Below are 11,206 nucleotides of genomic sequence, written 5' to 3' on the forward strand. Positions count from 1 at the left end.
TATATGCAGGAAACATGTACATTTTTAGGTGGAAATATTCACCTTGGACAAAGATAAGGAAGCCTAAAAGTTTTACTCAAACTTCAGCTTTGTTTTACAGGATTCTGTGATTGTGTACAGATGGGTCAATTGTGAAATCTGCTCATAATTTTAAAAACACACAAAATGAGTAAAGAAAATGTTAAAGTACTGCTAATGAAATCTTCCAGAAAGAACTTTTGGTAGTGGTTACTTTAAAAATTATTGTCCACTCTCACAAAATTGCCACAGATAAATTGTTCTACTTAAATTGTTTTCCTGGAAGATCTGTAGTAGGCCGTACTTTACAAACCAGACACAATGAAATGGCTCCTTGACAGAATAGCCACAACACTGTCGGCAGACACTGCTTTGGCATCATTCAGCAAGACGTTTTTAAAAAATTCTTGACATTCTTAAAAAGTCTTGAATTCTGTCAATAAACTAGTCACAAGATAAAAAAATAATAATTGCTATTATGATGTCACACTCACTTTGTAATTGGTATTATGGGGTCATGATGATCATATAATTAGTGTGATGTCATGCTCATGTCATCATTGGTATTATGGTGTGATGATGAGCACATAATGAGTATTATGATGTCATGTTCATGTCATAATGGGTATTATGATGTTATGCTCATCTCATAATGGGTTTTATGATGCCATGCCCACCACATAATGGGAATTTTGGTGTCAGTCTCACCTCATTACAATGTAAGGTTTTACAATGTCAGGATGACCACATAATGGGTACTATCATGTCATGCACAAATCATCATGGGTATTAGGCTCAGTTCATAATGGGTATTATGATGTCGTGCTCCTCTCATAATTGGTTTTATGAGGCCATAATGAGTATATAATGGGTATTATGATGCCACACTCACATCTTAATGTGAATTATGATGTCCTGTTCATATATGTGTACTATGATATCATAATAAGCACATAATTCATATTATGATGTCAGACTCATGCCATAATGGCTATCATGATATCATGCTCACCTCATAATGGGTGTTATAACATCATGCTAATATCATAATTTGTATTATGATGTCATGCTTGTGTCATAATTGGTATTATGATGTTATACTCATCTCATATGGGTATTATGATCTCATGTAGTACACATAATTAGTATTATGATGTGATGTTAACCTCATAATGGGAATTATGATGTCATGATCACAACGTAATGGGAATTATGATGGTATGCTCACCTCATAAGGCATTATGGAGTAATGATGAGCACATAATGGGTACTATGATGTCATGTGCAAACTATAATGGGTATTATGATGCCATGATGAGCACATAATAGGTATCAAAATGTCATGCTCACATCATAATGGGTAGTATGATGACATGCTCACCTTATAATTGGTGTTATGATGGCATGCTCATTTCATAGTCAGTATGATGATGTTATGCTCACCTCACAATAGGTATTATGTTGTCATGATGAGCACATAATTGGTGTTATGATGTAATGCTCACCTAATGATTGGTATTATGATGTCAGCCTCACCTCATAATGTATATTATGAGGTCATGATGAGCACATAATCAGTATTATGATGTCATGCTCACATCATAATTGATATTATGATGCAATGCTCATCTCATATGTTTATTATGATGTCATGATGAGCATATAATGAGTATTATAATGTCATGATGAGCACATAATGGATAGTATGATGTAATACTCAACTCACCATGGGTATTGTGATGCAATGCTTATTTCATAATGGGTCTTATGATGTCACATTCACCATATAATGAGTATTACGATGTCATGGTGAAATAATAATGGGTATTATAATGTTATGCTCACATCACAATGGATATTATGATGTCATGCTCACCTCATAATGGGTATTATGATACTATGCTCACATCATAATGTGAATTGTGATGTCATGCTCAAGTCATATGTGTACTATGTTGTCATGATGAACACATAATGGTATTATGATGTCATGCTCTAACTTGCTTTCTTATGAATTCTTATCCAATTTTTATGTCACTGTCCCTTTGAGTTCAAAATATGAGTTGGGAAGTATTTCTTGTTCTTATGATCTGGAAAAATAAAGATTGCTGTTATTTTTTTTAAGTGCTTGGAACATTTGCTAAATCTGGAACTTTAATGTGGATATATTCATTTTTAAATAACCATTTTCCCCCTTTTATTCCTCCTATTTCTTGTTCTTTGTTCTAAGGATCCAGTCCAGGGCCTGTTACATTCTAGACAAGAACTCTACCATATGAACTCCATGGCTCTTTTTAAAATTCTTGACACAGATCTATTATATATTACTGAAAGTAGAGGATCTGATGTTAACATCACATCATAATACTAATTATGATATATGATTTTTAAGGTGTATATGAGTGGAGATCTTTCTAGAACTTGTTATAAATATGTTAGTATGTATAAAATATTTACTCATATACTTGTTAATTTATTCAGTCAAAATTCAGGGCCCCAATATATATGTAAATTGTGAAGAATCATTATTAATTTCTGGCAAAGAATGGAAGCATTAAAGTGTTTTCTCATATAGATTAACTCAGTGGTGATATGCCCAAAGAACAGGACAGGGGAAAAATGAGAGATAGAAAAGCCAGTGGGATGCTGTTGCTATGGCCTATACATAAACTGTTGAGAATTTGATAAAAATTTTAAAAATAGGCAGAATGTTCTGGTGAAGAAAGAGACACTATTATCTGTTGGCTGATTGAAAGTCAAGAGTGAGGTATTCCAACCTGACAAGTTCTGGGTTTGCCTGATAAGAAACGGAAAGGATAAAAATCTCTAGGAAATGATAGGAAACTTTTCATGTTGACATATATTTACTAATTCTCATGAAATTGATGATGATTATGAAACTATTCTGAATTTCCTTGCTGTTTATTTTCATTTCACAGTCCCAAGTATCAGACCTGGAAATTCAGTCTTAGAACCCAGGCCACTGTAACATCCAACAGGGAAACTGTGCCTTTTAATCAAATGCAGGTGGGCCAGACTGCGTTGGAGGCAATTATCCCTTTAGCTATCTACTCTCCTCTGTTGGTGTTTAATTTTGAACTTCACGGCAGCAATCATTAATAGCTTATCTCCTTCACATGACTGTGCAAAAAAAGAAAAACTGATAAAAATTTAAACTCATAGTGGGCTAATTCTAACCCATAAGTTTATATGGGTAATTAAAATTCACATAACAAAACAAACATATTAAAATATAATTGCAAATAGGACTGGATATGTTGAAAAGAAGTCTATTCATCTACAGTGTAGCATTATCATAAAAGGCATAATAAAGAGTAACTGATTTGGGTTATAGTCATTACCAAAATTTGTTTGAGACATCAATATTACCCACTGGCAAATTCATGTCAATATTTTGAGTTTCTGTGTGTGAAATATGTTTTGATAGTATCTGATAGAAAAGTAACTTACCGTTGCATTTTGGATCATGTTTTTCTGAGCATCTGATACCAATATGTAAAGTGGAAAACTGCAGATTAGGTTCAAAGTTCATCACCTGTACCATAATGAACATTTTCTAATCATGCATATTGTCCAGCCAATTCTATAAGAAGTTTTTATGAACTAAGTTAAGGGAAACAAATGAGAGCACCTCTTTATTCAGCATTTATGATCATGTCTACTGTTCTACCTGGTCATTTCATTTAGTCCTTATAAAAACCTGACTTTTCATGTAAGGAAGCTAAGACTACTCCATAACTTGCCCTTGGCCCAGCTTTTGGAATGTAGCAGAGGAGGGATGCAAACTTATTTCTCAGAGCCCTACATTCCCACTATTGATACTTATACAACCTAGACATCCTTCTGTATGTCAGTTTTTTAAGTTAACACTCATTTTTTTATCTTCACATTAGTGTTACTGGCTTCCAGAGGGTAACACCTTGCCTTATGCATCGATGTTCTGGATGTTGGTTATCCCAGGGTCAAGATGCAGAAGTACTAGTATCTGATGAGAAGCTATTGAAGGTACTATAACTAGAAAGGGATTCAATATTTGGAATTAAATGCCTGCAGTTTTTGGAAGGGCTGAAGCAATATATTACAGATTGTACTCTAGTTTTGATTCTCAAAACTATTCTGTATTGATCAATTTTTGGGATGCTAGGAGCTGCTGCCTGTGAGGCCACCCCTGGGATCTTTCAGGAAGACTCAGATATGGCTAGTTTAGGCTCACAGCTCAAAAGGTGACGGATGGGCACATGACAATGATCCAGGGTTTAGAAAGCCAGATCAAGAAATGTTACTGCCGGTACTATCTCCACAATTGCTTTTCACCATCAAGAACACTGGAGAATAGGCACTGGGACGCTGTGACAGAAACAGTTTATAAGACAAAAAAAGGTATTGATATGGCTGCAACTTCACTTCTGAGTTGCAATCTCTCATTATGCATTCAATCCCAACTGGGTATTGTAAATTCTCATTTCCTTATACAACTAAATAAAAGAGGATATGAATGAAGATTGAGAGAGGCAACTCATGCTTTCTAGGCCAAAGAGCAAGGCATTGTACTTCTTAAACCCAATCTATTTACTAAAATTGAGGATGATACTACTGCATCCATTACTGGAAGTTATTGTTGTAGTAAAGTAAGATAAAAAAGACATGTATAAGTTATAAAATATGATAAAAGTGATAGCATGATTCAGTTGTGATCTTTAAATCATTAATTTAGTAATGCAACTGTAAAATTTGCCCTGAGGTGATTAATCTCTAGTGGGACTGTAACATGCCAGCTAGTATAGAGGAATGAAGATTATGGAAGATGGAGAGGATGAACACACAGGAAGTAGTGGGGGGGCAGATGAATTCCCTTCATTGGGAAGGTGAATTTGTGCAAAATGGAAAGGGAGGGGGAGAACCAAGTGGGTGCTACGGACAGACAGGAATGAATGCTAGCAAAGGTCGTGCAGAGGTACCATTGCCTTGTTAAAAGTAATAAGGAAGCATCAAGGGAGACATTGCAGAACTAGAGCAGAGTAAAAAGGAGGGAAATTAAGAGTGAAAAATGGAGAGGCTCTGAGAAAATTCTGATAAGAGAGAACATGATCTCATTTCTGGTTAAGAAGTAACTACCTGCTATGTTCTCTCTCTCTCTCTCTCTCTCTCTCTCTCTCTCTCTCTCTCTCTCTCTCTCTAGTCAGCTTTCAGCTGTGGGTGAAAATGCCTGACATGAATGATTTAATGCAGGAAAGATTTATTTTGTTTCACAGTTTCAGAGCTTTCCATCTGTAGTCCACAAAATCCAAGGTAGAAACAACATGAAAAGGAACATGGCAGAGGCTAGCTTCTCTTTGTCGTAGCTAGATGCATGGAGATGAGGAAGAGTCTGAGCATGAGGAGAAAGATAGTTACAAACATGCGTTTTATGTATTTATTTGTGTATTTATGTATGTATGTATGTATGTATGTATTTATTTATTTATTTATTTATTTCTGGGCCAGCTCAGCCCACCTTGAGGGCGGGGCTGATGTAGCATGTGATGTTGGGGATGGAAATGCATTCCCTTGCTCCTGCCTAAACTTGCCTAAGCAGGCTCTTTAGACTTCTGAGCTATCTCACTGGCCCCCAAACATGTATTCATGAAATAAAACTTTTAAAAATATACTCTTTCCCGTCAGGCCCCTTCCTGGCTTACTCCTCCAACCAGGCCCTGCCTGCTCATAGAACAATCAGCTATGAGCTCCTTACTGCATAACAAAGCCCTTCCCTAAAATCCATAAAACTACAAATCCCTTAATAATGTAATCCACTGATGATGAGGTTAGTACCTTCAGGACACAATCATCACTCTAGGTCTGATCTCTGAGTATTTATTTTTGCACTGAGGATTTAGACCTCAGTGTATAAATCTTTGAGGACCTTTCATATTTAAATCATAAGGGAAAGGGAGTGAGCATGAGGGAAAGATTGGAGACTGCAGAGGTCCAATTCTAAAGAGAGAAATCAAATTCAGTCCCAGAGCTATTCAAATTTTAGAGGAAAAAAATCTATCTATCTGTCTATCTGTCTCTATCTATCTATCTATCTATCTATCTATCTATCTATCTATCTATCATTTGTCTATTATATATCTATCTGTATGGTAGTGAATACCTAACACATTAACAGAAAAAAACTAGCATAGTGTCAAATTTGAATAATAGACCCACTTAACAAATCCCTCTTGCTAAATGGAATGAACTGGAAAAATTACAGACTTCTCATATGATCATCATTAAGCAGTTATGGCATGAGATTAGCTGAAGAGTAGAAATGAAATATTATATTTGTTATCCCATCAGGTGGCTCAGAAGCACACCTGCTGCATTACCCATCTGCTATTATCATCACTCAGGTTTACTAGGCAATTATCTAATTGTGCGATTTCTACTCTTTCAGTAATCTTATCTTAAGATTTTATCATGCACATTTACCTTGCCTAAGCCATTGAGATAATTATTATGTCTCAATATACAACTTGTGTAACAGCTGACATCATAAATCCTCCCCCCTTTCTTGGAGTTGCTGCACAGACATGTCCTTTTATTCTCTTTTTAAATAAAATCTTAGTTATAGATGTAAGAATAAAGGACTTTATATACTGTTTTGGGTTTTAAATCTCCAGCACCAACAAACTCTATTCTTATAGTGAACTTATTTGAGAAGGTCTTGTTATAGCTTTTTAGGTTTAGAGAAAATATCAGATAGTTATAGGCTACTGCTGTCACATGCCTGGGGTTATCATATGACTGAGTGTTTAGAAATTTCATCTCTTTTTGGCCCATTTTCCCTGGTATGAGTTCCACTATTTAGCTTATGTAAGATCAGAAACTTTCACTGTGGGCAGGTATAGGGATTGATGCTTTGGAAAGCTGATCCCCTTCTGGATTTAAGACAGTGAATGTTGGAGGAATGCAGCACCACTCCCCTGGTTTGTAGGCTCTGCTGATGCATTCAGATTTTCCCACACATCAGGACCAGTATGTGCATGAGGTGCTCATGGGTAGCACTGCAGTGTGTGCTGCGCAGGTGGGTGTCTACTGATGACTTCTGCTTGCCCTCCATCTGCAGTACCTTCTGAATACTGTGCCCTTGCACCTTGCACACTTTTGTTGAACACGTGTAAAGGATATAGTGCCACCACACCAGTGTTTATACTCTGTCCTAAAGACATCTTATTCTAGATATGAATAAGATGCCCAGTAAATATGTATGATTATTTCCTTTGGAGACTCCTTAGCATGTTTTCTTTAGTAGCTCTCATGCACATCCTCAAAACACTTAACATAGACACCTTTTATGTTATATATTTCCCTTCAAACATCCAAGTCTCTGAGGAGTGGTATGATTTCATATTTGTACTTGAGTCCCTAGAACCTAGTTTTGGGGTCCTAATAGGCTCTCCATAAATGTCCAGTGATTAAGTGAAGCACTGCAATCCAAAAAGCACTCTGTGTGTGAAAGTAGTCATTCTGAACTCAACCACTTTTAAAAAAGCAAAGCTCCCAGATGCAAATGAATCCTAATTGTGTTCCATATAGGGGCAACTTGTCATTACTGTCTGCTGACTGTGTAAGTGAAATAAAGTTAAAAAAAAATGATTTCTAGAAAAGAGATATCTCAAATGTCAGGCACATTATTATTGAAGGCTTAGCCAGCTGCTGGCTAATTACATTAGCCACAGGTTCTAAAGTAAACACAGATGTGGCAGGAGTAATTATGACTAGAAAGTAAAAGTGCTTCTGCTGCAAAGTAGAAAGCAGCTTTGGTGATGTGTGTGTGTGTGTGTGTGTGTGTGTGTGTGTGTGTGTTGTAGGGGATAAAGACAGGATAGTGAGTGTTGAGTGGACAGCAAGAGACCCAGAAACTTTGGTGTCAGGGTTTACAATAAAAGGAAAGGAAGAGGATCTGTATGATGTTAAAAAGTGAGGGGAGGTTCACAGTAGTGCCTTTCTATGTATTATTGAAAGGTTTTCATGCAAAGAGGGAGGGGTTCATATTAATCTGAGTCACTGTTGAAAATTTCACCAGCGATTATAATGCAAATATAAGATCAAAACAAGTCAGAAGCGAAATTTTTACTGAACATCAGTATATTGTCAGTGCAATTGTATATTCCTTGCAACAGCTTCTGCCTGAGTCAGGCGCTATAATTCTGATTGTACAAATGAGGAGACACAGGTAAAGGGAATTACGTTATTTGTTCAAGGACACACAGATAGCAGATGAAGGCACGGCGTCACGATCTGGATCAGGAATGTCCCTCAGAGGCTTCCTGTGTTCATAGTAGGGCTTTTGGAAGGCAGCTGACTCATGGGGGTGATGTAGCTGACTTTCTTTGAGGATCTACGTCTGGTTGGAAGAAGTGGGTTACTAATATGTGACTGAAAGAAAATGTCCCCAATCCTGGCTCATTCCTTCTCTATCAGATTCTTGGTTGCCAGATTACCTTGCTCAACATCTTCTACAGTTTACCATGCTGTTTTTATGTTTAAACCTGGTAAAGGTAAACATGGATGGAAGATTTGGAAATAATGACTCAAAATAAATCTCTCCTCTTTCCTTGAGTTATAGATATAAAGTACTTTGTCACAGGGTAAGGGGTGAGGTATCTGGATACATGGTTAAAAAAAACCCCTTAGAATTGATTCATGGGATGAATTTGGAAAGGTTTATAGATACCACCTAGAGAAACCCTAGAATGCCTTTAAGATGAACTTGGTGGGACATTTTATCAGCACTCAGAAGATTCAAATGCTGATAAAAATGCAGATGATGAAAACCAGGCTCAGGAAATTTCAGTTGAGAACAAGGACTCTTTTGGAATTTGGATTTGAGACAATATATGTTATACTCTAGTAAAAAATATCTATATTTTGCTCATGTCCTGAGACTTTCTGGGAGACTGAAGACAGTGAACTGATTAACCTGGTAGCAAATTTTAAGACAGCTCAATTTTGAAGCTGGGGCATAGGTATTGTGGTAACTTTTGGTTGCATGGTAGTAGAAGAAGAAGGACCAAAAAAGCAGAGATGAGTAATTTGAAAATTTTTCTGGTAGTTAGAAAGGAAATTTCCTTAGTTTAATTTGAGACTGGTAAAATTTGGGCCTGTAAAATTGGGGCCTGTGAGGTTTTTGTCTGAAAGGAGCTTAGTTGCTGAAAAGATTAATATTAAAAAGTAGCAAGTATTTTTATAACATAAAGCCAAGAACTTGACAATAGAAGAGGTACTCTGAGGGCACCTGAGGAATCAGGAAGAGTCTTTGCAGGCTAAGAGGTACAAAAGAGAAAATTTTGCCTTGAGATAAAAGTCCCAGTGCACTACACTTAAGAAGGGCAGCCTAGGAATTGGTTTATCAGGATTCCATTCATAGTACTCAGCCATCCAGGCATTCAAGAGAGCCCAGTAGTGGTGGCTCCAAACCAGGTTATTACTTGATGTGACAGTATGTCTTGGCGTCGTATGGAGCTGGTTTTGTAGGAAAGCAGAATACGAAAGTTGTGGGGTCAAGGAAGCCAGGGTTCAAAGGAAGGCCTGGGAGGCCAGGAAGGTACTATAATCCAGAGAGGGCAATGTATGAAGCTATGAGAGTGGAAGCTGATGGGCTAGGACTCAAGGTTTCCCAGCTACCCTGCCCCAAACTTTCTCCCTCTTGGTTTCCCAGTTATCCTGCCCCAAACACTCCATGTTCTGTCCCCTGGTCTTGGCTCACTTTCTCTTGGCCCCAAGCAGAGTTGAATCACAAAGAAGAAAAACGATCTCCTCCTGTGATCCAGCTGTTCCAGCCTGCAAACACTGTCCCCTAAAAACTATAAAACCCCCTGTTCCCATTTGTTTGTTTGGGGGCTATCTTGGTCCATGAGACAGCCCTCTAAGTGAACTTACAATAAACCTGTTAATTCTTGTTAGTGTGTTTGGTTTGATTCCACATGAGTTTGGCTGCCTTGGTTTGACCTTTCAGAAGCCAGAAGTGCACTGGATATCCAATTCAGTTACTCTTCTCTCATTGCTGGGACAAATACCTGACACTCCAAATAAAGGAAGGAACGGTTTATTTAGCTCATAGTTATTGGAGGTTTCAGGCCATACTCAGCTGGTTCCAAGGCAAAGTGCCACAGGGCAAAGTGTCCATTCATGGGGGCAGCAAAGAGCAAGAGTAAAATGGAGTAGCAGCAACAATGGCAACAGAAAAAAGGTCTGTTTCTCTGTCTCTCTTATATTACATTCAGGTTCTCTGTCCTAAGCTGGGGGAAGTACACACACCCATAATTCCAGCAGTACTAAGACCCATAATCCCAGCCTTGGATCACACATAATCCCAGTGGATCATGAGTTAATCACAAACTCTAGAAGTCCCTGACCCATGACTGCATGAGGCTTTGGGGGGAAAACTAGACACAAACCATAGCAATATCCCAGGAAGTTGAAGAAGCCAAGAATATGGAATGTCCAGGAAAAGCATGGGAAGGGAGCAAAGCTAACCCACAAGAGTCTCATGAGGGCTACAACTGACAATACTATAAGTACAAGGTTACTGAAGCTGCTTGGAGCTCATGTCTTTGGCCCAGGTGCTAGACATGGAGCTACAGAATTTAATGTGTGCTTTGCTGGGTTTCAGTCATATTTTGGTCCCATCTTTTTCATCTCCCTCTTCCTTCATTCTGGAATGGGAATATCTAGCCTGTGCCATGTTGGCAACGGACAACTTTCCTTTCACTTTTTATAGAGGCTCATAATTAAGAGTTTGCCTTGAGTGTCAGAGGAGACATTGGAATTGGTCATTTCAACTATGTGAAACTTAAAAGTTGGACAGGTTCTAAGGATAAACTAAAAACATTTTGTTGTGGTTTGCTTCAACAGTGTACCCTATATTCCTCATGAACTAATAGGTAGAGCTTTCTGAAGGAGATTGAATCATGGGGTGACATAGCTGACTTGATATTGAGAGGTGGGATCTTTTTGGAAGAGGCAGGTAACTGAGACACCACCTGGAAGGGTATATATTCCTCTCTGACTCATCATTTTTCTCTGTCCTGGCTGCAATGATGTGAGCATCTTTCTTTTTCCAAGGTCCTTCCACCAGGCAGCTTCTGTGCATAATTCTGCCAAACACAGACTGAACCTTTACAAACTGTGAGCCAAA

The sequence above is a fragment of the Octodon degus genome, unplaced genomic scaffold (genome assembly GCF_000260255.1).
Source record: "Octodon degus isolate 3935 unplaced genomic scaffold, OctDeg1.0 scaffold00421, whole genome shotgun sequence".
Classification (NCBI taxonomy): domain Eukaryota; kingdom Metazoa; phylum Chordata; class Mammalia; order Rodentia; family Octodontidae; genus Octodon; species Octodon degus.